Source organism: Anopheles gambiae, chromosome 3 (genome assembly GCF_943734735.2).
Source record: "Anopheles gambiae chromosome 3, idAnoGambNW_F1_1, whole genome shotgun sequence".
Classification (NCBI taxonomy): Eukaryota; Metazoa; Arthropoda; class Insecta; order Diptera; family Culicidae; genus Anopheles; species Anopheles gambiae.
The window spans coordinates 57,205,499-57,233,496 of NC_064602.1; the positions used below are offsets into that span (position 1 = coordinate 57,205,499).

At 39.9% G+C, this 27,998-nt stretch overlaps 4 long non-coding RNA genes across 5 annotated transcripts in view; 2 read left to right on the forward strand and 2 right to left on the reverse strand.

Moving 5' to 3' along the window:
- LOC133393467 (uncharacterized) overlaps positions 1-945 on the forward strand; it is a 2,014-nt gene extending 1,069 nt beyond the window's left edge. The window contains exon 2 of the long non-coding RNA XR_009766177.1: positions 88-945. This is a non-coding gene — a long non-coding RNA (uncharacterized LOC133393467). The remainder of the gene's footprint in view (positions 1-87) is intronic.
- The window catches only part of LOC133393526 (uncharacterized), a 27,100-nt gene extending 14,914 nt beyond the window's left edge, over positions 1-12,186 (reverse strand). Inside the window, exon 1 of the long non-coding RNA XR_009766232.1 lies at positions 12,056-12,186. This is a non-coding gene — a long non-coding RNA (uncharacterized LOC133393526). The remainder of the gene's footprint in view (positions 1-12,055) is intronic.
- A 13,800-nt stretch (positions 12,187-25,986) lies between these two features.
- Positions 25,987-27,042, reverse strand: LOC133393529 (uncharacterized). Its single transcript, XR_009766237.1, has 2 exons — positions 26,348-27,042; positions 25,987-26,253 (listed from the first exon to the last, which is right to left on the reverse strand). It is a non-coding gene; the product is annotated as an uncharacterized LOC133393529 (long non-coding RNA).
- LOC133393527 (uncharacterized) lies at positions 27,036-27,997 on the forward strand. Of its 2 annotated transcripts, none has more exons than XR_009766235.1 (3): positions 27,036-27,458; positions 27,549-27,651; positions 27,730-27,997. It is a non-coding gene; the product is annotated as an uncharacterized LOC133393527 (long non-coding RNA). The 2 variants fall into 2 exon arrangements; XR_009766234.1 differs by having other exon boundaries at positions 27,555-27,651.
- The last annotated feature ends 1 nt before the right edge of the window (position 27,998 follows it).

The following is a 27,998-nucleotide window of genomic DNA, read 5'->3' on the forward strand; positions in this document are numbered from 1 at the left end:
AATCATACGATCATACGTATCATACTCGTATCATACGAAAATCATACGAGTGAGTAATCTTATTCTTAACTATCATTTCTACAACAGCGCTGAACTAATCCTCCAGCTTACAACGAACGGTCAACGGATGAGGAAAGAGAGGAGGGACGGCAAAGGTACACGCACAAACGTGCACACATCAGCCTTGTCGGAGAACGAGAACACGGGAGGGGGAGGCCGGAAACGTATCGAACCTCTTCATTTACGCTTCCTCGTGCGTTCGTGCGTGCGCGCGCGCGTCTGTGTGTGTGTATGTGTGTGCATGCCTGCGTGCGTGGCTGTGTGTGTTTTGCGGCTTCGCGTTAACGAGATCCTACGGGATCACCTTGCGAAAAACACCAAGAGAGGGGGAGGGGTAGGTGTATGTATGTGTGTGTATGTGTGCTTGCATGCGTGCGTGGCTGTGTATGTGTGTGTGTGTGTGTGTGCTTGCATGCGTGCGTGGCTGTGTGCGTGTTTTTTGCTGTTTCGCGATCTCCAACGGAATCACCTTGCGAAAACACGAGGGGGGGGGGGAGGAGTGGGGTGTGTGTGTGTGCTTGCCTGCGTGCTTTGTGTGTTTTTGCGTTCACATTCTACGGGATCACTTTGCGAAAATACCAAGGGGAGGAGGAGGAGGTGTGTGTGTGTGTGTGTGTGTGTGTGTGTGTGTGTGTGTGTGTGTGTGTGTGTGTGTGTGTGTGTGTGTGTGTGTGTGTGTGTGTGTGTGTGTGTGTGTGTGTATGTGTTTTTTTTCTTTGCCGATTCGCACTCTCTCGCGGATCTAGTTGTGTGCGTTAGTTTTTTTTTAGTTTTCAAGAAGAAAAAATCTTCGAAAAATACCTGGGGGAGGATGTGTGTATGAAAGAATGTACTTCAGAAAAGAAAGTGAAAAATAAAAAACGAATATAACATATGTTAAACGAAGTTTTAAGTGTGTCTGAACACATTGCAATCCGAAAGAAAGCGAGGGGGCTCTTAAAATGTAGTACACATGTATGCAACATGTATCGTGTCGCCGCGACGGTGTATCTCGCTCAATCCGTTAAGAAGCCTGAAAAGTGCTTCTATCGGATAGTCTAATCGGGCGCCATTTAATCAATCCGTTAGCGAAAAGTCGCATGGATTTTGGTACCGGGGAAATATCACCCCGTTAAATTCCCAGGTGAAATTCTCACCGTAACAGTGGAAGACGAATTCCCTAAATTTAATATCCCTCCGGTTGTCTTATCTTACGACATCACCAAACCACCATCACGTCGAATATTTACTAATATCCCATTACCATTTCGCGAGGAGACCCAACGTGGACTACAAAACCTTTTAGTAACTGGAATTATAGAGGTTGTCACAGACTCAATGGATAGATCCTTTTGCTCGTCATTACTGGTCGTTCCAAAAGGAAAAGACGATATCCGCTTAGTAGTAGACCTAAGAGGGCCCAACAAATGGATTATACGCACACCATTCAGGATGCCAACTTTGGAGGAGATTCTCTCCGACCTTCACGGCGCCAAATGGTTCTCCACTATCGACCTTACTAGTGCATTTTTTCATATAGAAATAGCGGAACAATCTCGGCATCTGACCATTTTTTTCGGGGGAAACGCAACGTATCGTTTTAAACGACTACCGTTTGGCCTTTGCAATGCTCCAGACATATTTCAAGAGACATTACAAACTAAGGTATTATCCGGGTGTCATGGCCAAAAATGTTACTTAGACGACATTTTAGTACACGGGCATACAAAAGAGGAACACGATAGAAATCTTAAAGCGGTTCTTCGTCAACTTAGAGCACATAACGTACGCATTAATATTAACAAATGTGTGCTTGGTAAAAACAAAGTTAAATTCGTTGGTTATCTTATATCAGATGAGGGATTATGCGTAGAAAACGAAAAGTTAAAGGCAGTCCAGAACTTCCGTCGTCCGGAAACCGTAAACGAAGTAAAAAGTTTTTTGGGGTTTATGAATTTCTCGGAACGGTTTATTTACATGCGCGCGGACAAAACTAAGTATTTGAGAGAAGTAGCTAAATCTGGCATTTTTTATTGGTCCGATGCAGAAGAATCCGAGTTTAATTTTCTAAGAAACGAAGTTTTGAAATCTATAGCTTTTAGTTGCAAGGATGATACTGAATTGTACGTTGACGCGTCTCCCGTGGGCCTTGGTGCAGTGTTGGTACAGTTCGATGTGGAAAGTAAGCCACGGATAATAGCATGTGCTTCAAAAGCATTAACTAGTACAGAACAGAGATACCCACAGACACAGCGAGAAGCGCTAGCGATAGTGTGGCGAGTAGAAAGGTTTACGTTCTATTTGACGGGTAAAACATTCGTCATCCGTACAAATTCCGAAGCTAATGAGTTCATTTTTGGTGAGAGCTATAGACAAAGTAAACGGCCAGTTACAAAGGCTGAGGCTTGGGCTCTAAGACTACAAACCTATGACTTTACTGTGAAGCGGATCCCAGGTCATTTAAATGTTGCGGATACTCTATCGCGGTTGATAGTTCAAACTCAAGAAGCAGAACCTTTTGACGAAGATGATGATAAACATCTTCTATACACACTTGGTGGGGGAATTGTGAGTATAACGTGGAAGGACATGGAACAAGAGTCGGAAAACGACCCAGAGCTCGTAGCGGTGAAACCTACGTAGATATGAAGCAGAACGCAGATCAATTCGTTCGTTAGGTTCAATAGTTTTCAAGGACGATAAAATTATTACCCCAACTAAACTAAGAACATAGATTATGTTGACAGCTCATCAAGGACACACGCTATGAAACGTATAATGAGGGAATATTTTTGGTGGCCAAACATGGGCAAGGACGTGGAGGTGTTTGTGAAAAATTGCACAACATGCTTAGTTATCGCAAGAAAAAATCCACCAGTGCCTTTGACTAATCGCACTTTGCCGGATGGACCATGGCAAGTGCTACAAATAGATTTTCTATCCATACCAGGTTGCGGGGCTGGAGAGTTTTTGGTTGTGGTCGATACCTATTCTAGATACTTACCCGTTAGCGAAACGCATTGTACAGACGCAAAAACTACTATTTTAGCACTGAATAGAATTTTCTTTACATGGGGATTGCCACTAACCATTCAGAGTGACAATGGCCCTCCTTTTCAGAGCAATGAATTTATTACATACTGGGAGGAAAAAGGCGTAAAAATTAATAAGTCAATACCCCTAAACCCTCAGTCAAATGGGGCTGTCGAAAGACAGAATCAAGGTATTATCAAAGGTTTAGCTGGAGCCAAGCAAGATGGAAATAGTTGGAAAGACGCCCTTAGTGCTTACGTTCATGTACATAATACCATGAAACCACATTCCAGACTGGGAGTAACACCGTTCGAATTATTGGTAGGATGGCGGTGTGGTGGACAAAGGTTTCTTTACATCCAACTCGAAATAACTACACCGATTTAGAAATACTTTTTGTGGTGGACAAAGGTTTCTTTACATCCAACTCGAAATAACTACACCGATTTAGAAATACTTTTTACTCTTTGTATTTTCGGGCAGCGTTTCCTCTTAGTATACAGTTTCCTTAATGACCTAATTCCTATTCCTAACTCTTATTTATACTACTCTTTTTCGCGCCAAAATTTACCCTACGTTTTTCTATTGGCTAAAAGTATTTATCTTAAACATATCTTATGTGGCTATTAGCTTATCTCCCTATCCTATTCTATCATATGCCCTATATTCTGTCCTTATCTAGCTAATGCATTTTTATGTAATTTACTTGCTATAATTATTCCTATCCTTCCTATCCTTCCTGTCATACCATAAACGATCGCTACCATAATTGCTTACTATAATTGATTATTCCTAGTATTATACTAATTGCCTAACTATCGGGCGCTACAGCGGTATCGAGGATTCTTCCCAAGTTTGTGGGAATCTAAGGTAACAAGAGAGCTAGATAGACCTGACGTACGCGAGCAGGATACTCTTTCCAAATTAGTAAGCAAGGCTTATGCAGATACTCGTCGAGGAGCGAAGGATTCGGATATAACTGTAGGAGACAAGATTCTACTCTCATTTCCAAAGAAAAACAAAACCGATAGTACATTTTCTTCCGATCCATACACAGTGTTAGCTAGAGAAGGATCAAAGGTTGTTGTTCAGAACGATCGAGGAGTTCAATATACCCGCAACGTGGGGGATTGTAAAAAAGCGTCACAAAGTACGCAGTTATCAGAAGAGATAGGACCTAATAGCACATCATTTTCGACTCCGAAGGATCCTGAAAATGAGTCTGAACATCCTTCGGAAGATAGGGCAAGGAGCAGTCCAGTTAAGCGACCACAAAGAGCGATGAGAAAGCCAGAAAGACTAAAAGATATGTTCTTATATCGAATTTATAGCTAGCGTAGGAGAGGAGGCGAATGTAGAGAATAATAGTGATAATAATAATAATAAGAATAATAATAAGAAAAATAATAATAACGAAAATAATAATAATAATAAGTTAGAACTTAAATTTAAAATAAAAAAATTATTAGCACTAAAACGTAGCATAGACATGGTCGCGAGAGGGAAGGATATAGAGAGAAATAACTGCGGTTACGACAAATTGTACTGATTTGACACATCAATTATAAGTTGCCAAATAGTTTCCGTATTGATCGAATGTTAGAAACTATTTCGAAAGGTTTAACACTGTTAAATTAAGACAGAATCAAATCAAATAATTCATTAAGTAACTAAAACCACCCGTACTTGCAAAATTACTCGAAAATTAGTGATATTTGTTGGTTGAAGCGAACTGTCATTCTAGGTTAGTTGGGTCGAACCAAGGTGGATTAAAAATATCAGGTGGTGGATTATGGCCTTTGGGGGGTCGCCATAGTTGAGGGACTTTACGTCATTTTAGAACCGTTGACCATTGGTTTCCGCACACAAAGATTAGCAAATATAACAGATTTCTTTGATATTATGTGCATTTTAGTGTGTCTATCGATTTTATCGAAAAAACGTAATATATTAACAAAAGATTTGATGATTTGTTTATGCACGAAATTTAAAATCATGTGAGTAAGAGTTCTAATCTCACGTAAATTATCCATGCGGCTCGTAGATAATGAGGAATCAATGTGAAAATTGAAAAAAATAATGATTTCTTAATTTATATCATCGAAAATGTCGAAAACACAGTGAATTATAGAATAAATTCACGGAATAACACAAAATAACACACTTTAATCCATGTTTTAATGTTAAATAAGAACTCACGAAGTCCAAAATATATTTTAAAAGAATATTTAATCGAAAAAATTGGGTAGATAAATTATATGAACAAATTTAATAAATGTAAACAAAGTTTGAATCCTGGGGACCTTACGTCAAGTGACGAATTGTCAAAATGCACTAGAGTCCACCACCTGATATTTTTAAATCCACCTTGGTTGCAAGGAGTCCACCTTGGTTGGATCGAACTGTCATTTGACAGATGATGGATACCCAAGTGACATTTGCTCGAAATTGTTTTCCCAAATCTGCTCGATTAGTACTCGATACGCCTGAAATTGTGGATTTGTGTGTGATCAAGTGTGTTGAAAGCGCTAAGATTTGGTGTGTTCGTAAATTAGACTTTCTTCTATCGATTGACGATGCCGTCGAGCTCATTTTACATTCGTAATGTAATATCTTAGACATATGACCACGATGCGGCTACTGTGCTTCGTGTGTCAAATTTGATCATGACCGCTGTCATGATCAACGTTTTCGCGGCAATGAACAATAAACGTCATTCGTTTACGGATCGTCGTACCGGCAACATCTTCAGTCTTCTTCTGTGTCGGTTTATTTCTTCTGCCTTTATTATTCTGCCTTCGGATTGTGCTCAGTTTGAGTTCATCGGTTGATTAAATTAATTCAAATTAATTCTAATCATTACAGTAGCTTTGATTTTTTATAAAAAAAAACGAATTTTATGTGACGTTATTTTATAAAAAAATATATTATTTAAGTATAAAATGGTTACATGACCAACTTCAACGATAGGAAACATCATTTCAGAGCGAATCTAGAAGAAAACAACGAAAAAGCCGCATCACAGTTGACTTTAAAGGCCTTTTTCTAAATTCCCTTATACTGGTGCAGTTTAAGGGAAGTTTAAGTCTCCCGTTTAACCGTAGACTTGGCAACCAAATTTACACACGTAAGTTGGCAACCGGCATACCCGGGTATTCCACACGTTTTGATGCAAAAAATTAACGATTTTCATAGGTAAACAATGCTTTCTATATTTTAATGCTGTAAGCAAGTAATGCCGACCATATATTCTCTTCTATTTCATTTATTCATTAAGTTTTTTCATTTTATTATAAACAAAACGGTCAAATTTAAATTTGGAATCGCTTGAATTTGACTCGAAAATAAGCACAATACGAAAAGAAGAAGAATAGAAACGTCATTCTCTATACAAAATGTATGGAAAACCCGGGTATGCTGGTTGCCAACTTACGTGATAAAGTTTAAAATAAATCAAAATAAAATACTTACAGGCTGTTTAAAATTACAACTCATGGACCAAAAAATAAAAAATTAAAAGTTGGAAGGCTACGGAAAATTTCAGGTCAATAAAAGCAATGAATCAAAAGTTATTGCAGTTCGAAGTTGAAAAAAATACCCGGTTCCCGCTGCGCAAAGCGACGGAAGAAATCATGGAGTTCTGAGAATTTTATCATGCCTTCCTTTTCTCTCCAACGGCAAATTTGTCGATCAGCTCGTCGAGCTACCCGTCCCTGGCTCCGCCTCATACCCCTCGCCTGAGCGCGCTGCCGAAGGTTTGAATGTGTTGGTGCGTCAGACGGCCAATCGCTGTCAGCCGTCGTCCGTGCTTTTTCCCACCATAGCGCTATCTTTTGCTCGCGTGTGGTCAATGCTCGCGAGCTGTTGTGGCGCCTAAAAATGCCGTTAACAAACATTGCGGCGGTGAAGTTTCATTTTCACAAATCAAACCAAAAAATCGCAATAAGTTCAATTGCTGCAATGTAAAAATGACTAGGGAATCGCTAGCTAACGCTGGAGGGTTTGCTGTGAAACGCGCTGAATCCTAATTCGCATTAACACGTTCATCTCGGCGCTGATTTTCATCAACTTTCCTTTCCACCAGCACCTAGAATGCAGGCTGGAAAGTTCACTGGCAGGCAGTGGGGCCTGTTATCGATCTGAACGTGTTAAGCATTAAACATAACTTTGTTACACTAAGCTTTTGATTATACAGATATGCTGTGCCGTCTGCGCAAGGGTATGAGCGTGCGTGTGTGTGCAAAACTGTCGCCAAATGTGTTTTTTCCGAAAGAAAAGAAGGTCAAAGAAAGGAAGGTGTTAATGAAAGGCGGAAAGGCGAATTGAGGTCCCTGTCAATGGTAACTGATGACAGGGAGCAGGGGGTAGTGGCACACAGCTGTTGGGAGATTGAACAGTATACTTAAATTGCCGGCGGGAAGGGGAGTGGCCATGGAACCCCTACGATCATCGGTCACAGGCCCTAAAATTGTAGTCGGCATGGGGGGAGGGGAGGTGCAAATGGTTCTCCAGCCACGGAGCCCTAAAGACCATCTTTCCGGGGGCCCTTGTCGCTAATAATCTGTCCACTTTTAGACACACGGCATACTACAGGCTAGAGATCTTCGGCGACCGCCTAGTCCGCCTATCATTTGGTTCCGCCGCTGGTTCATGGCCGTGTTTTTTTTTATCGTGGAGGTGCATCCTTCCCTCTGCCTGCAGCGTATGCATCGAGCAGGAGACAGTGTGGCAGTATGCAAGTTGCACGCTGGATAGGAGCGGTCGCGCAGCACCGCCATCATTCCGCACATCTGCATGCCCGTCATGGGTTCTAACCGCGTATGAACCGTCCGCCGTAGCAAGGGGTGACTATCCGGCTACGTGGTACTCAAGTCCTGAAAAGGCCGGCATGATCGCGTATGCCATTACGCCAATAATAATAATAATAATAATAATAATAAGAAGTAGAACTTGACATAGCAGTCCACACTCGGGGAAGAGTTTGTCTTGACTTTGGTGCTGCCGGGTCTACTGCTGTGGCGCGACAAATGCACGGAATGCACTCGACCAAAACATGAGCCTACCGATCCGAACCCATTCCAAGGCATTGCCGGTCAATCGGCGTCATGATAACTACTCCAAACCAATAAGCCACCAGATTCTGGACGGACAGGTGCAGCACCATACGCGCACCGTAATAAACAAATCCAGGATCCTCTTTTGTATGGATTCACTTCAAAATGTTGTTTCCACTTGCGCCCGCATGCTGAATTAGAAATAAATGTGCAACATATCACACGCACGTTTGCTTTGATCGTGTGTCTTTTTGATACCCCCAACAGCAGAGCCGATCGCAAAGATGCCAATGCCAATGGTTGTGTTGTCTCTCAGGTAGCGAGATCGAAAATGCGTGGACGTTGTAGCCGCAGCGGATGAAGATGTACGCATCAGAATCAAATAGTTTTGGGGTTTCCAAACGCACGCACACACACAAACACACAAACACGCGCGCGCAAACTCACACACAAACACGCGCGCGCAAACTCGCACACACACACACACACACACACACACACACACACACACACACACACACACACACACACACACGCACACACACACACACACACACACACACACACACACACACACACACACACACACACAAACGCGCGCACACTTGCATAAACGCGCGCACGCCAGCACGCACCCACGAAAGCGCGCTCGCGAGCACGCACCCCCGAAGTCGCGCAAGCACGCACTCCCCCCCCCCCCCCCACTAAACCACCCCACCCCCTCCACGCATGATCGATTACGGCTACCTTATCGGTAGAACGGTTGGTTCAGCTTTCTTGTAGCATCCTCATCCTTAGCGCCGGGCGGGGTGGGGGATCGCGGCATGATAGAGTGAACGGTCACTTTCTACGCGCTGTGTGTGTGTGTGTGTCGAGACCCGAAAACTCGAGACAAATTTCAGCACATTAAAAAAAAAATTATAGCCACTATACATTGTGCTACATGATGCTTAGAAGGTCGTTGAAGCATCAAACATGTTCAAATTAAAAAATATTAGATTAGTGTTAGACATTCTCCTACGCTTGTTTTAAATAGGCTTCTTCACCCTCAACTGGCAGGGGCATCGAATGGTCTCATCAGCAGCGGCACGAAGTAAAATAAACCATCAATACACCGATAACACTTTGAATCCCAATCCAGCTTCTCCCACAGCGTCTCAAGGTCACACACAAATTAATAAATGCTAACACTCACCAATAACAACACACAACCGCAATGCACATATAAGTATCAACGCATACACCACAATACCCAATCAGCTGGCGGCGGAAGGCACGGGCTGAAGCTCAAGTAAGGCAAGCCAGCAGGGTGAAGGAGGGAGAGGAGAGGAAGAAGCGGACGAAAAAATGGGTGCCATTATTTTTTTAAATTTTTTGACCGTTTTTTTTTTTTTTTTTGCTCCGCCGCCGCCCGAACTGTCCGAACTGTCCGAACTGCCCGAACTGCGCGACCCAGCGCAGAAATCGCTGAAGAACAGCGCGGGAGAGCAGGCCAAATCTGCGCTGGCCAGCGCAGAATTTGGTGCATTTTCTGCGCTGGAAACTGCTCGAATTTGCGCAGCGGGATTGTATACATTAAGAGGCGAAAGAACTCCGTTGGAGCCAAAGCCTCTATAAATTATTCAAACAGCAACAACTATTGTATACACTTGTAAATAAACTCTCACTCTATTACCTGAACTCGAACCATCCAGACATGTGTTTCCAATATATTTTAGCTGGAAATCAAGAGATTCGACTCACGCAGAAATCTGAGATACGCAGAAATTCGAGATGCGCGGTATTTTGCGGACGTTTGATTTAACCCCAAACCGGTTCCCATTAACCATGTATCTCGGGGACCGCCTGTAGTTCCATCGCAATTTAAAATACAGGTTACGAGTTACGACTGTATTTGGGACCGAAAAAATGTCCCAAAGCAAGGTGTTAGTCGAAATAGTCGTACGTCGAATATCTGTGAATTTAAAGTTTAGTATCAAAATTGTAGAGTAGGAATCAAAGAAATCGAGTATTTTATTTCAAATAATGTACGATAATTTGTAAACAGCTTTTGGGGTAAAATTTATACGATATAGATATTCAAGACTGGGCAGTTGTGAAATCTGTGGAAATGTGGTTGTAACGGTTATCAGCACAGAAATTCAAAAAATATATCAATTTCATTTCAATGACAACTTTAAACTGTCAAAATCAAAATCGTCGTAACTGCGAATCGTCGACTCTCGAGGGGGTCGTAACTCGGGAGACGCCTGTATTTTTTATTTAAATAATGTATACTGATCGGTCGCGTGGATGACTTTTTGATTCTTTGATGACAAATCAGTTCAATTGTCTCCATCAATTGTCAAATGAAAAATAATTTGCATTTTTCTAAAAGATGTACAGTAGAGCGTCGATTATCAGGGCAGCTCGGGACCGGACGATTGCGGTTAATCGATTTGCACGGATAATGGTCCAAGAAATGTCAAACGCATATAAAATATATCAAATTCACTAGTTTTATTATTAATTCACCTAGAATCAATCGATTAATCGTTAGTAGAATATTATTTTAATCAATAACTGTAGGTTTAACAACTGTTCATGAACAAAAATGAATTTCGAAAATACCTCTAGACACTACAGAGCTGCACAAGAAACTGGTTACCCAATTGACTATCGCTGCAAACTTTCGCCGTACGTATGAATAGCTGTCAGATTTATGCGCACGGTTAAGCCGCCCGCCGGTTAATCCTTCCCCGGATAATCGACGTTCTACTGTATATTACTAAAAAGACATATATAACCTAATTTTCCACACGAATTGCATTAAATAAGTGATGAATTACATAGACAAACTAAATTCAATCAAAAGAGATACGTGATATTCGACTTACGCGACAATCCGAGTTACACGAATTTCTCCGGAACGCATTATTCGCGTAACTCGTGGAAAGACTGTATCTGTCAATGTAATTTTGTAGAAGATATAGGGTAACTGTACCAGTTTTCGGCAGTGTACCTATTTTCGGCAGGATAGCTAAAAACGTGAAATTCTGCACAAATGCGGTAAAAAATTTCACAAAATACAATTTTGTAGTGAAGGTGTACTTATTTGATATTCACATACGAAGTTTCACACCATTTAATTACGTATTCTCCAAAATATCAAATAAATTGTGCTTTTTTTCGGCAGCTTTGCTGTCAGCCAATCGTTCGGCAGGTTTTGTGATTAAGAGATTCAGAACAGTAAAACAATGAAAAAGTGGTGTATATTAAAGATTTTATGCTTATTTAATTTATTTTAACTTGTTTGGAATTTTAAAATCACGATAAACAGGTTATTTTTCACTTTAAATGCTGCCGAAAATAGGTACACAGTAAATGTTCATTTTTGACAGCTCAATGTTGTGGGCTCCTGCCGAAACTCGGAACAATAACACACTTTGAATTTGGCTGAATATTCCTTTTAAAATTGATCAGAACACTACAATGCGTATGTCGACACATAATATGTCCTTTCTTGTACCAAATATCACCAATTTTACGACATACAATGCACTAACTTTATAGAAAATTAAATATTTGTAAGCCAGTTCGCACCGTACGCTATAACCATCAAACTGTCAATGGCTGCTCTGTTTAAACGTCGCATCAAAATGGCTGTCAAAACGGGCCAAAATAAGCAACATAAATTTAATAATTAAAGTGCTTTTTAACACCAATCTTAGGAAAGTAAGAGTGTTAAATTTCTTTAAACATTTTTTTGTACATATTCACATTGATACAAACATTTTCTGACCCGTATTCGCGCTGCCGAAAATAGGAACACAGCCTGCCGAAAATAGGAACAAACTGCCGAAAATAGGAGCAAAATCAATGTTTGCATTTTCCGGAAATATTTATGAAAAAGGGCTTTGAACCGGCAAATAAAAAAAAATATAACATACTATGATAGTTTATCATCCAGAATAACAACACTTTCAAGAAAAATAATGAAAAATATTGATGTATGAGCAATTTTTGTGAAACTGCTGCACTAGCCTGCCAAAAACTGGTACAGTTACCCTAGATATTTTTTATTTTATTTTATTTTTTATGATGGTTAAACCACTCAAACCATCCAAATAATCGCAAAATGCACCGAAATAGCATTTGACAGCAGCGTTCGATAAAATTACATAGGATGGGCGTTGCCACAACCCTTACTTTTACCAATTTTGTTTACCGGGACTACAAAATCAAGTTCTCATGCATGTTTCAAAACATGGAAGTTATTGGAAACCAGACTAAAGGTGAGCTATTGCTTTAATGATCTGCTCGAAAATTCTTAACCAAATACATTTGATTGATCATTGGTACAATTAGCAACACGCATACCATAACAAGCGGATAAACAATCTTTGAAAAATCAAACATATTAACGATGAACAAAGTGGAAAACGATTTACGTGTTTATTTCTCTAAAAAAAATTAGCAATAGCAAAAGAAACGAGTTTTTTTTGGGGCCAAATCGAAAGTTTCTATAGGTTTTCAAATGACTTTTGGGTACTAGTGATCCCCACCCTTTTGTATGATTTTTTTTATGCTTATCAAAATTGTATGGCATAGAATTTAGTTAGTTGTATGTGAAATATTCTTCAAGTGTAACAAATGAGGCCAATAGTGTTAAAATATCGCTAAGCAATACCTAAACGCTTATTTGTGTGATGTTTACCGTAAAATACAGTGAATTTTTTTAAGTCTTGTTCCCAACCCTACATGTCTGTTTCGAGAATACAGCTCTGTGTGTACGCTGTTTCCATGAATTAAATATATCTGTGTATCTATTAGATATCGTAACGAGCAGTGGCGGCTGTTGGCTGACGGTGGGTGAACTAGGCGTTCGCTTGAGGCCCCGTTGTTTTGGTGGCCCGTCGTAGCACCACCTCTCTCCTCCCCTCAAGACAACAACAACTCAACCGAGTGCTACTCCCCTCCCCCTCAATTCATCTAAAATGATCATCTAGAGGGGGCCCCAGCTCTTCTTACCGCTTAGGGCCTTCGACAGTCTTAATCCGTCACTGTTTATACAGTTATGTTAAATGAAATGAGGACGTCTGGTATCATCCCTATGCGTATGTGAAAAAGTGCGTGATTGTTGTGATTGAGTGTGAGATCGAGAGTGAGGGAGATCGAGAGTGAGTGAGATAACGAGCCAGTGAGATGACGAGTGAGTGAGATCAAGAGTGACTGTGATCACGATGTAGCTATAGCGCTAATTCTTTACCTATCAAAAGTGTAGACAGTCTGTTCCCGAGTTACGCGATTTGTGCGTTCCCGAGAAATCCGCGTAAGTCGAATTTCGCGGTTTTCAACCAATATACACTTGGTTACTCGGAATTTGTATTCAATTTAGTACTGTTATAAACTTAATCATTTATTTAATGCGATTCGTGTAGTATATTCTGATAGTTTTCGCTTGTAAGTGAATTAAAATAATTATTAAAAGTGCAATTTATACTGCAATGGACAATTCTTGAAGCAAATTGTACGGATTTGACATTTAATCTGTCAAATTTATAAAACCGCGTTTCTCCGAATCCACGTGAGTCGAGAACCGCGTAACTCGGGAACAGACTGTACAGTCTTTCTCCGACTCCCCAGTCAGACAAATCGGATTTAATTTACCCCTATCTTACCGCTAAATTAACGGTAATTTAAGAGTAATTTAATGGTAAATTAGCAGTCGTTAATTTACCCATTCGAGCAGTTTTGACAGATCCTATTCCTTCCTCTATTTTATTTTTATTTTTGTCGGCCAAATTGTTAATAAATAACACGAAATGTATTATATTACAGTTGAATGCTTTTATTCAATCATTGTCCTTAACTTATGCAAACGATTACCATGTATTTTTTTAAGCAAACTCGACTTGAACAGCTTCACCGCTTCACCCGGAGAAGGTGGTGCACAAATAGCACTAATAAATGCAATTTCTTATTTGTTCTTATTTTATGAAACAAAAGCTTATTTTGTGTAACGTTATTTTATGAAAAAATGGATATTATTTAAGTATAAAATAAGAACATTGCCAACTAAAACGATAGGAAATATCATTTTCGAGCGAATGTATAGGAATGTAACAAAAATGCCGCATTACAGTTGAGTTTAAAGGACTTTTTTTCTGAATTCCGTTAAACTGGTGCAGTTTAAGGGAAGTTTAAGGCTCCAGCTTAAGGGAATTTGCTCGAATTCCCGAGTATTCGTGCTCGAAAATGTCGATTGGGACATGCTCGAAAAATAGCAAAACAAGGGGGTGTTTACAATTATCTCAAGGAGCATTAAAGAGATCTGATGATGGAATTCTGAATCAAAGTGTATGTAGTCCAAGTGGTTTCATAGCATGTTTTTATAACCAAATTTGAATATTACTTTTTGACAGGATGGATAAAAACTTATGCTCAAACAAGCTTTCTGGAGGATTGACGAATGCACAAAACACTCTTAAAATCTTCATTCAGAAGCATAAGCTATAAAAATCAGCCTTCTAAATTCATACACCTTGGGATAAGCCCACCTGCATATTATACCCACTTACCGTATTAATACACGATGCGCAATCTCAGATTGCTCATATATTCGTTTTATCAAAACATAAGTCATTTCGCGTAGCCAACCCTAAGCTATAAACGTCATTTCCATACATTTTCAGATTGCGCCAAGATTGCGCATAAATTTTCCAGATTATATGTCCGAGGTATATAAATTTTTTTTGACAGATAAATATATCAAACCGACCCGTTTGACAGATAAATATATGCGCAATCTGAGATTGCGCATCGTCTATTGCTACGGTTAGGCGGCGCTCTGGGACCAATCGAACGAGACAAACAAACACGACTCTGTTCGATAGGTGCTCTGTCAGCTGTTCGATGTCTTATAGACCTGTCATGATGCACTGCAATACGCCTTTCTTTTCGTCTCGAAAATGAAGCATTTTCATAGTTTAAATGAATATCCACCTACAGAGGGAAGATTCAACTCATAATTTACTAGTTATTCACATCTATAATAACATAGAAATCATTTAAATTTAATATTGAAAAATGTAAACAAACGTCCATGCCAAAACACATACAGTGCATACACATGGATTATGTACACAGAATAGTTTAATACGTTTCAATCCTTTATATTTGATGTTATAATTGATTGAAAGTTTAACAATAATTATTGATAGCTATTCTAAATAATTTGTACGCAATTTTAAGAAGAAAAAGAGACAAACTACGTAAACAAACTTAAAAATGTCCCAAATTGAATTCTATCTACTGTAGCTGTGAAGCGTGTGACAGCCAAGGTACTCACAGCACAGGTGGGTATCGAACACCACAGACAGAATTAACTGACATGTTTGACTCGACGATTGTCTTGTTCGTTTGTTTGTGTCTGAGAGCGTTTCTACATACACCGAGAATGCAGCTGAGAAAATAACTGACAGCATGCTTTGACAGCGACTGACAGCATTTTCGGTGAGAGAATTCTCCTCGGCATGCAAAGAATGATGGAGCTGAGAAAAAATTGAATTGGCAGTTTATAGCGATCGATCAATTATAGTTTGCATTTTTGCCGTCTAATAATCGTAGAAATATTATTAAAAAGTAAAAGAAACTTTTTTGATTTCATTTTAGCGATTTAAATGGATTTTTTCAACATCATTTTAAAAGTCTCATCTCGGCGCTTTTCAGAGCTTCTACACACACCAGCGTGAGAAACCGGTTGTCAATTCTCTCACAGCCATCTCTCAGCTGCATTCTCGGTGTATGTAGAAACGCTCTGACAGTGCACCTCCATATGGGGTTATATGGGTTTTTTCGTGTCGGATGTCGTGTTCGATTGCTGCTAGAGCGCCGCCTTAGGCGGCGCTCTGGGACCAATCGAACAAGACAAACTAACACGACTCTGTTCGATAGGTGCTCTGTCAGCTGTTCGATGTCTTATAGACCTGTCATGATGCACTGCAATACGCCTTTCTTTTCGTCTCGAAAATGAAGCATTTTCATAGTTTAAATGAATATCCACCTACAGAGGGAAGATTCAACTCATAATTTACTAGTTATTCACATCTATAATAATATAGAAATCATTTAAATTTAATATTGAAAAATGTAAACAAACGTCCATGCCAAAACACATACAGTGCATACACATGGATTATGTACACAGAATAGTTTAATACGTTTCAATCCTTTATATTTGATGTTATAATTGATTGAAAGTTTAACAATAATTATTGATAGCTTTTCTAAATATTTTGTACGCAATTTTAAGAAGAAAAAGAGACAAACTACGTAAACAAACTTAAAAATGTCCCGAATTGAATTCTATCTACTGTAGCTGTGAAGCGTTTGACAGCCAAGGTACTCACAGCACAGGTGGGTATCGAACATCACAGACAGAATCAACTGACATGTTCGACTCGACGTTTGTCTTGTTTGTTTGTGTCAGACAGTGCACCTCCATATGATTATATGGGTTTGTTCGTGTCGGATGTCGTGTTCGATTGCTGCTAGAGCGCCGCCTTAGATAGCTGCTCCAAAACTGCTATACAATTCAAACAGCTGACAGGCCTTTCATTTCAGCCTACGAACTATAAACGATAAGGGCCCCCATAACAGCGTAATTAGATATCATGCATTTAAGATTTACAAATTTCAAAAATCAAATTCCATCGTGAAACTGTTTTGAATAAATGAAACCAACTCAGCGGTGGATCTAACGATAGCCAGACTAGACGGTCGCCTGGGGCCCCGGCGATTTAGGGACCCTGAAGAGCTCTAGTTTGTAGTAAACAAGATGTATAAAATAGGACCAAGTATTAGCGGCAAGGGCTCCAGAAAGATGGTCTTTGGGACCCCATGGCTGGAGAATCATTTGCACCCCCCGCCGGCAATTTAAGTATACTGTTCAATTTCTCAACAGCAAGCTTAGTGCCTGTACCCCCACCCCCCGATCACCAGTTACCATTTACAAGGGTCTCAACTCGTCTTACCGCCTAGGGCCCCCGATACTCTTTATCCGCTACTGAACAAACTTATACATCGATCATATTTCAATACTTACTAATGAAACCTTCTTTAAATCTTGTTTAAATATCTGAGAATATCCAGCATTTTGAGAAGGCAATATAAACTTAGAATACGTAAAAATAGACCTTTTACAAACACTACTGATATGAACCATTCCCGAGTTATAATATCATTCTATATAGGTAAGAATGCAAGAACACAAATCGAAGATATGTTTGATGATTAATTACCACTGCACTTTTGTATGCATAGAGTAAAAATAGTTACTATATCTTGACTATTTATTTGAATATGAAAAATTGAAAAGAGCATCTTAGTTGATTTCCTTAGGTAGATGATCAACTGTTTTGCCATAAATAGCCTATACCAACCATCTCAAAGGGCTTGTACACCAAATGTATTGTTGGGTGATTTTAGTGAAATAGAATTCTTTTTTCAGGAATGTGTTGTTGTGTTGTCTGTCCTACGTTGTGTTCTGTTCCATGCGGTTTTCAATCTGACTCTTCCCAAGCAGCCGTCTTCCTACCTTTGACATTTCGTTCGTTAAATGTCATTAAGTTCGTTAATATTTTGAATTCGCTAACTTTGACGGTTGATCGTTAAATATTCCCAACATGTATAATGTTAATAGATTATCTTTTTATATAAATGTTAGTTTTACTTTGTCCGGTTCTTCGTACTTCCAGTCAATCGTGCAGATGGGGCATTTACTTCAACCGGACGATACGTCCGAAATTGAGCTATTTGAACCGATGAATCTTATCTACACTGGTTCAACAACAACGGGCAAAACGTCCAAAATGGGTAGACGAACAGATGAGAATCCAACTATCGTTAGTAACACCGAACTCGGTTTTAACAATGGTCAAAGCACTTTTCGCTCAAGAAAAACAAAAAAAACTATAAACCCAAAGCATAAAACACGAGATTCGGATTGCTGCAGCGTCAACTTTATCAAATATTCCTTGCACATATTCAACACCATATTTCTGGTAAGTAGCTACATAATCCATAATATTTGCAGGTTCTTTTACAGTTCCATTTTGCTTTTCATTTTGTTCAAAATTATCTTTGTACATGTACTTTATTCATTTATAATTTTATAAATATGTTCGTTTTTATAAGACTGATGTAAGCACTCAAATGTATTTAAAGCATTTCATATGTTATTCTGCACTGCATGGAGCTATTAAGGCCTTATTGAATGGAGGAAAATCCTGTCATTTCTCGATTGACATTTATCTGTCAACAGTCAACAGGGTCCCGTCAATTGAAGGGCCCTGTGGATGGTATTTCCAGCATATACAACAATGTGTACAGTAGTCTCATCGAGAACTTCTGTGCCTAATAGGGGCCCCATGGACGAAGAGACTCATACTTGGTGTTTCGTACTTGGTGTCTAAAAATGATATCGAGCAAGCCCTTGATCATTTTTTCAAGTCTATGATATGATATAATAAAAAAAACCTAGGTATAATTCGTTGTTAGGCAGTGTGTTAGATCGTCGTTGTAATCTAGGCGTTACACTGGACTCTAGTTTAAATTTCCGTTTACACGTTGACAACAATGTTAACACGGCATACAAGATGCTATGTTTTATCTTTCGATAATTCCGATAATGTACTTATGTCTTAACTCTTATGTCGTTGTTTACTTGTCTTGTGCGCATGTGGGTGAAGTACTGCTCAGTACTTTGGTTCCCGAATTGCACCAAGATGATTAACAGAAAAGAGGCAATACAACAGAAGTTTACAAGACTTGCTTTAAAATGCGTCCAATTCAGAGGACTCACAACCATGCCAAGTTATAGCTCACGTTACCTTCTGCTTGGCCTACAGACGCTCGAGTAAATTAAGGTTATAAGGTAAACAAATGTGTATTTGTTGCTAAAATATATAACAAACGAAATAGACGTTGTCTATTACAGAAGAGCAACATCTACGTGCCTTCGAGACCTCTTCGATCTCGTAACTTGCTTGTTGGTGAGAGCAGGCGTACTCAATATGGATACAATGAGCCATTACTAGCTATGACAAGGCAATTCAATACAGGCGTCCCCCGAGTTACGACCCCCTCGAGTTACGACGATTCGCAGATACGACGATTTTGATTTTGACAGTGTAAAGTTGTCAGTGAGAAGAAATTGATGTAGTTTTTTGAATTTCTGTGCTGAAAACCGTTACAAACACATTTCCAAAGATTCTACAACTAGCCGATCTTTGATATTTATATCGTAAACGACTTTCGGTGTAAAATTAATACATTATCAAACATTATTTCAAATAAAAATCACGATATGATAGATTTCGCCTCTTCAACTTCGGTTTTAAATTTAGCTTTGACAGATATTCGACATACGACTATTTCGACTTACGCCTTGCTTTGGGCCATTTTTTCGGTCCCAAATACAGTCGCATCTCGGGGGACACCTGTACATGGTCTAATCACTTTGATTTTAATTTATTAACGAATTAACGACCAACGCATTTAAAGAGAATATTTTATTAATTTCCAATTCAGTTCGTGATTACAAGTCGTAGTGATAGCACGTTAAACACAAACAACCCAGTGAATAGCTCCAAGAAGAAGTAGAAACAGAATGGCCGCGAAACAAATCGCTACTTTTCGGGTAGATTTTTCGCAGATACCGAAAAAACCATCCAGGGCTGAAGCGATCAGATTCCTTATCAGTGTATTAAATTTGGAAAAAAAGAAAAACTAGAGAAGGTGCAGGTTTTACCTATTATCAGCGATGAAATGAAGGATCCAATCCATGATAGGCAATTTGCGGAAGTCCATAATGGGAACATGGTATTTTGTGCGATGGTTGTTGTTGTTGTTTTATTTTTTTTACGAGGCTTTTTAGCATTCGCCTCTCGTAATTTAAAATTCAGAAATCGCTAATACTATTTGAGATACAAAAAAAAAATAAATTAAAAGTTCAAGAAAAAGAAGAAAAAATTACAAGAGTTATTATGGTATTGGTGAAAGTTGAAAATGTTTGTTAATTCTAGTGTTTTTTTCATTTCAATTATGTTTTTATAAATATTTTTATCCATATTTGCTACACTTGTTTGTAGAGATTGGTTTCCTTTAAAAAATTCAAAAGTTTTTCAATTTCCTTGTAATTGTTGGAAAGTACAATATCCAAATGATCTCCAAGTCTGTGTTTCTGCCTTTCTGCGGAATATCCAAAACAACTAATTAAAATGTGTTCCACCGTTGTATCACATCCACAAAATGGGCAGATTAACGGTGATTCCTTTTTTAGTTTGTATGTATGTGTAAGTCGGGTGTGTCCAATTCTCAACCTTGTTACCACTCTTTGATCACTGTGATCTAGTGGATCGTTCCAAGGTGCCGTGGTTTGTTTTATTTTTTTAAGGTTGGTAATGGGTGATTTGTTCCAAATGTTTTGCCAGCTCTTTGTGCGATGGTACCGAGTTCAACGTCCCCATCAAAATAGAGGACAATACACAAGTGGTAAAAAATCTCGATATGTCGGCCAACATTTCAAATGCAGGAATAAAAGAAATCCTCGGATCTTATTTAAATCCCGAGGAAATATATAATACGTATTGGGAAGCCCCTTCCCCATTCGCTGGAATAAAAGACGGCAACCGTTCAACAAACATGAAAATCGAAAAACCAATCCCGTCATACCTAACAATAAAGGGGGAGATAATTAAAATCCTCTAAAGAGGACAAAAAGCTACATGCCAATACTGTGACCAACCAGTACACTACGGTGTCTCATGCTCCCAAAACAGAAACAAACACTTGCAACACATATAACAAAACAAGTGTCAACAGCCGGCTTTTCGCAGAGGTCGCACAACAAGGGACAAAAAATCAAAACATAAAAATAGTACCGACTACATACAAGCCCCATACTAGTGATGCACCACAAAAGAATAGTGTCAGTAATAACAACCAAAATCCATCAACCAGCAGAAACAATAGCACAGAAACCTTATCCATGACGAGAGTGGACTACAACAAAAATGATGATTTAGACAAACCGTGATATCATTTCCTCCGATACCGACACAACTGATCACGAAAGACCAAATTCATCACGAAATTAACCGAACAAGGAAAGCGTGTAAATCGTCAAACTAAATAAATACAAAAATATAAAAAATATACATATATAAAACAACATACAAATACAAATTAAGATAAAATGGCCTGATATATGTCCATACTTCAAACAAACTTAAATAGTCTATCCAAAAACAAAGAGAAGCGTGAAAGAATAATAAACGCTCAAAACATTACGGCCGCATGCATAACGGAATCATGGTTGAACAAAGATACAGAAAAAAGGCACAAATTTCAAATTACAATCTTATTACAAAACATAGAGAAGATGGATACGATGGAACTGCGATCTATCTTAGAAATAACTTCAAATATAAAACTAATCAAAGACAATACGACAATGAAATACAAATCACAGAACTGACAATAATCCAAAACCAAATAAACATCACATCAATTTATGCATCCCCTACCACAAACTGCAACAAATTGAAATCAATCATAGGAAATATACTAAACGATCCACATACAACAACAAAAACAGTGATAGCAGCCGACCTTAATACCTATCATTCTGCATGGAGAAACCCATACGACGACCGAATAGGTAAAATGTTGATCGATGAAATTGAAGGATCAAACTTTGTTCTACTACATGAAAATGAAATAACATTTGTACCAACAGTCCCCAATAAAAGAGCCACAACAATAGATCTTACCATAATAACAGAAAACTTAATAGATAAATTCAAAAGGGAAGTACTTGAACACCACATGGGGGCAACTCACCACAGAACAATTATCGCGACAATCCAAGGAAATACCGTTGGTATTGGATTTCATTCGTTACATCATTATTGGATGATTTGTAATCAATTATAAGGCAGCTTTACTCATTTTCTTGAAATTTGAATTTAACTTAGTTCAAATTAAGGAGGGACGACAGGATTGGATTTACTTTATAAAAATGTATAAAAATACTGATTGATTTTATTTTAATGAGTTATAAACGTAATTTACATGGTGAAAATGTTTTGCGATATTTTTCTATAAAGTTTTCAGCAATGTAACAAATTTATGTGAAAAACATTTAATTTAACCTTTACATATATATAATAGATATTGGTATGTTTATTTATATTCCGATATATATTATGTTTTTATATACATTTTCAAAACTTTTTTTTATTAGAAATAGATCACAAAACATTTTCAAAATGTTTAATACGCTGGTGAATTGGTTCAGGTCCTATATCTCTGAACGTAGCTACTACGTACAAATCGATGGTGTCTCCTCTAAGGTTTTCGAGAGTTCATCTGGCGTCCCTCAGGGAAGCAACTTGGGACCACTGCTGTTCTCGCTTTTTATTAACGACGTCACACTGGCCATTACGGAAGCAGATTGTCTGCTTTATGCGGATGATGTTAGGCTGTTTCGCATCGTACGGAACACTTCCGACTCTCTTTCTCTGCAAAGATCGATTGATGTTTTCTCTGACTGGTGTATCAATAACGACCTGCTAATTTCTGTTGATAAGTGTACGTCAATGTCTTTCTTTAGAATAGCTAGTCCGATAAGGTATATCTATAGCATATCAGGGACACAACTACCGCGGTGCAATACGGTCAGGGATTTAGGAGTCACCCTGGATCGCAAACTAGATTTCCGACAACATTACTGTGATATTTTAGACAAAGCTAACAAAATGCTAGGATTTATTCGTCGACATTCGAGAGAACTTAATGACCCACACTGCCTGTTAACTCTGTATAAGTCCTATGTTCGTTCCATCCTCGAGTTTAGTTCTACAGTTTGGTGTCCGTTCTCTAGTGTTTGGTCCAATAGAATAGAAGCTGTCCAAAAGAGAGTTTCTCGTATTGTCCTACACTTCACTCCGTGGCGTAATGTAACCCCTCGTCCATCGTATCATACTCGTTGTTTGTTGTTTGGTCTGGACACACTTGCTAGGAGACGTGATAATGCCCAATGTACGTTTTTGTCCAAACTTATTGTCGGTGAGATAGATTCGCCAGGACTACTGGCTAGAGTCAACATAAATGTCCCTCCTAGAGTGTTCCGTAACTACACACTAATAAGAACTGACCTTACAAGACGTGCATACAGCGAGAACGACCCAATGACTGCGATGGCCCGTAAATTTAAACAGCGTTACATTTTACTTGACTGGCACCTACCTACTAGATTCTGTTGATCCGTTTTGTCATTGTACACTGCGTTAGTTATTTAAGTTTTAGTTTTAATTCAGTGATAAGGCCGCTTGTTTGGCCAATCACTTAATACAATAAACAATAACAAAACAATACCTCTAAGTTCAATTTACTTCAATCATTTAAAGCAAAATTTAAAGCAAAACGTTACATTGAAAACAACATTCGTTCCAAATCCGCAGCGCAAAACCACGCGGATTTCTCCCCATACAAACGGGAACGTTCGACCCCGACAGATAAAACTCATTCTTTCACGCGTTTCTTACGGTCTCTCAATGGTACGTTATTTTAAAACTGAGCGCCAAGTGAGCGCCTTCTGACAACCGCGCCACGCAAACAATGAGACCCCAAATTTTGAGTGATTCAGGCCGAGGGGTATGAGGAAGCTTGAGGAAGCACGGAGAAGCGCGCTGCGATGAGAGTTCGCATTCTGTTTTACACGCGCGCTTCACTAACACCAATACAAATACCGTGCTTTGACGAGCCGTCTGTGAATGTGTGTGTGTCTTCTTTCAGCGAGCTCAACTTTTAGCTGCTCGTCACATCGTGTTGTCTCGCTTACACTACAGCATCGAACCATCGCTCCGTATGTCCCCCCCTCCTACGCGTGCAAAACCACCAGTACAGCGCGACGCTTTGCCGGAGATGGTTGTGCGCGTTTCGTTATAAGTCCCGCGCGCAGTGTTTGTGCGTTGGTGTGCATTTCGTTATAAGTCTCGTGCGCTGGTGTGTTTTGGTAAAGTGTGAAGTGAATAAACAGTGTGTACAGACGCACATGCAGTGCGTGCATCGACAGGTAAGAATTTGCTGAACAGAGGCAACGCAGATTGTCGACAAGTTTCCCGCAGCCTGGCTCGACCCGGTACTTTGCAGTATGACGCCATTCGTGAGTATGAAGGATTCTAAATGTGTTGTGAAAGTGTAATTTATGTTTCAATAAAGTGTTTAATGAAATAAAAAATGACCGTGTTTGTGTTTGTTGTTGGAATAAGTGCGTATTTGCGATCGTGGCAATGCATGAAAGAAAACGATAAACGAAAGAAACAAATATCTGTGGATGTGTTGGTAGCATGATTGGAAAGAACACAACACATTGAGAACTGCAGAGCGCACCGTGCGTTACGGGTGTGGAGGGGGAGGGCTCGCGCGAGGGTGTAACTCATTCCTCCAAGAGTAACTGCTAACGGGGGACGGTACTCAAATCACTCAAAAAATACACTCATTTTGCCGGACGGGCGGCGAACGGATCTCGTCGTTCGAAGCCCACCCACCGGGCACCAGCACTCAGAGATCGCTTGAATACGCGCTTGAAAAAGAACTTGAGTTGGCGAAATTATTCAAGTGATCCTGTGACAATAACACACACACGCACAAGGCGACACCCGAAATCTGGTGCGATACCGGCTTTCAGTGGAGCAAGTACACACATGCACACATTTGGCCACACCACGGTGATACAACCCACAGCCACGCACTTGGCGATACACGCTGTGTGGTGCGGTGCGGCGGACGTTCAGAATTCAGTGGTGCAAATACACACATGCATACACTTGGCGACACACGCTCTGCTTTGCGGTGAGATTTGTGTTCTGTGTCCAGTGGTGCAAATATACACACACACGCACTTGGCTACACACGCAGTACGGCGCGGTTGGCTTGGCAGAAGCGCATACACACATTCACGCAGTTGGCTTTACTTTCAGTCCAGTGAGGTTGGTGCTTGTGTGGTGTTTCAGCGCTTGGTAGTCAGCGGATAAACCCCGTAAAAAATAGAGTTTTGTTTAATTTGAGGTAAGTAAAAGTGATTAAAATTTTCAACCAACATCCCCCCTTCTAATTAATATCATTTTTCTTCCATTTCATGTGTGGTTCACGGCGAACGGAGACAACAAAACCTGTGGCTGTGTCGTGGTGTTGGAGATGGTGGGCCGTACAGTGCAGCGAGAACTAGGTGCGACAGCGATGAGGAGCAGAAAGTGTTGTGCTAATTTTTCTCTGTGCGAGTGTAAAAAGTGTTTGTTAAATTATGTGCGTTAATTTAGAATTAAGTGCAGTGGTTATTGTGCATGTGTTGTGTTTTTTTTTGTATTTATGTTATATAAAATATTCAATAAATCGAATCATGTTGATATAATGGTTCGCACTGTATCATTTTGGAAAGAAATCCTGGCAAAAAAGGGGGAGGGGGCTAATTAAACGAAGGTTCGTACAGTCCTCCGTTCGGGTTTTGCTTCGGCTTCGGGTTTACTTCGGCTTCGGGACCCGACGGATCACTTGAATAATTTCGCCAACTCAAGTTCTTTTTCAAGCGCGTATTCAACCCACCGGGCACCAGCACTCAGAGATCGCTTGAATACGCGCTTGAAAAAGAACTTGAGTTGGCGAAATTATTCAAGTGATCCGTCGGGTCCCGAAGCCGAAGCAAACCCGAAGCCGAAGCAAAACCCGAACGGGGTTCGGTACGACCCTTCGTTAAAATAGCCCCCTCCCCCTTTTTGCCAGATTTTCTTTCCAAAATGAAACAGTGTCACACACATGTAGTAGAACAACTTGATTTATTTTAGCAAATAAATCGGTTTAATGAGACGCACTAACAACTATTTCACACACGGTCAACACTTCGCAAATTACACAAATTATGGCACATTATATTAAAAACACTTTTATCAACTGTTCCGTGAATAAAAAGCAACATTTTCACCGTACTTTCTGCACTCCACCGCTGTTGATCATGGTTGTCATCTTTCCACTGTAACCGTCATTTGCACCAACATTTGCACATCACAAACACAGGTTTTGTTGTCTCCGTTCGCGGTGAAAAACACATGAAATGGAAGAAAAATTATATTAATTAGAAGGGGGGATGTTGGTTGATAATTTTAATCACTTTTACTTACCTCAAATTAAACAAAACTCCATTTTTTACGGGGTTTATCCGCCAAGCGCTGAAACACCACACAAGCACCAACCTCACTGGACTGAAAGTGAAGCCTACTGCGTGAATTTGTGTATGCGCTTCTGCCAAGCCAACCGCGCCGTACTGCGTGTGTAGCCAAGTGCGTGTGTGTGTATATTTGCACCACTGGACACAGAACACAAATCTCACCGCACAGCAGAGCGTGTGTCGCCAAGTGTATGCATGTGTGTATTTGCACCACTGAATTCTGAACGTCCACCACACAGCGTGTATCGCCAAGTGCGTGGCTGTGTGTAGTATCACCGTGGACTGCAGAAAACTACCTGCACTAGAACAGAGCGCTGGTGTGGCCAAATGTGTGCATGTGTGTACTTGCTCCACTGAAAGCCGGTATCGCACCAGATTTCGGTTGTCGCCTTGTGCGTGTGTGTGTTATTGTCACAGCACACTCGTTCGTCATTTTTTTTCGTTTTTTCGCTTGAGCCACTCGATTTCGTTCTTCGCTGATTTTGGTAGCACACGAGGGGGTTTCGGTTTCAACTTCCAACAACAACAACCACACGAGGAGGCTCGGGGACACTCATCAGGGGAAAATCGCTCAAATTAGAGCGAGAGACAGATAGAAAAAGTGAAAGGTCAATATAAAATCTTCGGCTTTTGACTGTTGGGAACCCAAGTAGCAACCGAAGCTTTTTTCTCCCAGTTTCAACCCCCTCATGTCCACAAACTGCCTTCGCTTACTATTCCTATCCCGTTTCTACATTCCACAACGTTTGTTGCGTTCTCGCTCATCAGGGTGTTAGTCAATTCTCTCTTGCCACACGAAGAGAATTCTCCTGCACACTTCGTGTGTTGGATTCTACCCATCCCTGTTGAACACACGTCATTTTCTTCCATCGCACTCATCAGGGTGTTTGCTCTTTTCCATCCAAGCCAAAGAGCGACTTCAGTGTACTCTGAACCGTGGATGTGAGAGTGTGTGTTTGTGTGCTGCGTGAACTATTTTTCCTGCGTGAAACACTTTCCATACTGCACCATCCGCGGTGTTCTTTCTGCTTCGGAGGACGAATTTTTATCATCTAATTGTTTGGGTAAGTGTCCTTTTCTAAGTGTCTAGTGCTATGTGACATTAATTCTAATTCTAATATTATTCTAATATGCAATGTTTTGCACATTACAAGTTTCAGATGTGTGCTGCTACCGCTAGCTGTTCCTCAAACTACTTAAAAAGTGTGACACTGTGTGCACAGGCGTTCAAGGTTCAATTGATCCTCGAGCACAAAGGTAAGTTTGTCACATCTTTAAATGAAGTGTAATCTTTTTAACAAAGTGTGTCTATTAATTGTGTATTTTCATCAACAGCCTTCATACAACACCGCGGTTGAGGCGCGCCAAATCTGATGACATCTTTCCTGAACCAAGCAGGCTGAACGCGCACACCACCACGGGCTCCAGCGCGGTGTGAAGAGGGAAGAAGAAAAGACAGAATTGGAAACAGCCGCACCAGGCTTCCAACCACCGTGTGTGTGTATGTAAGTATGTGAGAACACATGTGTGAATCCTCTTGTGGGAACTGCAAAAAGAAGAGAATAAAGAGTGTGAAGCAGCTAGACTGCCGCAACCAAATCAAG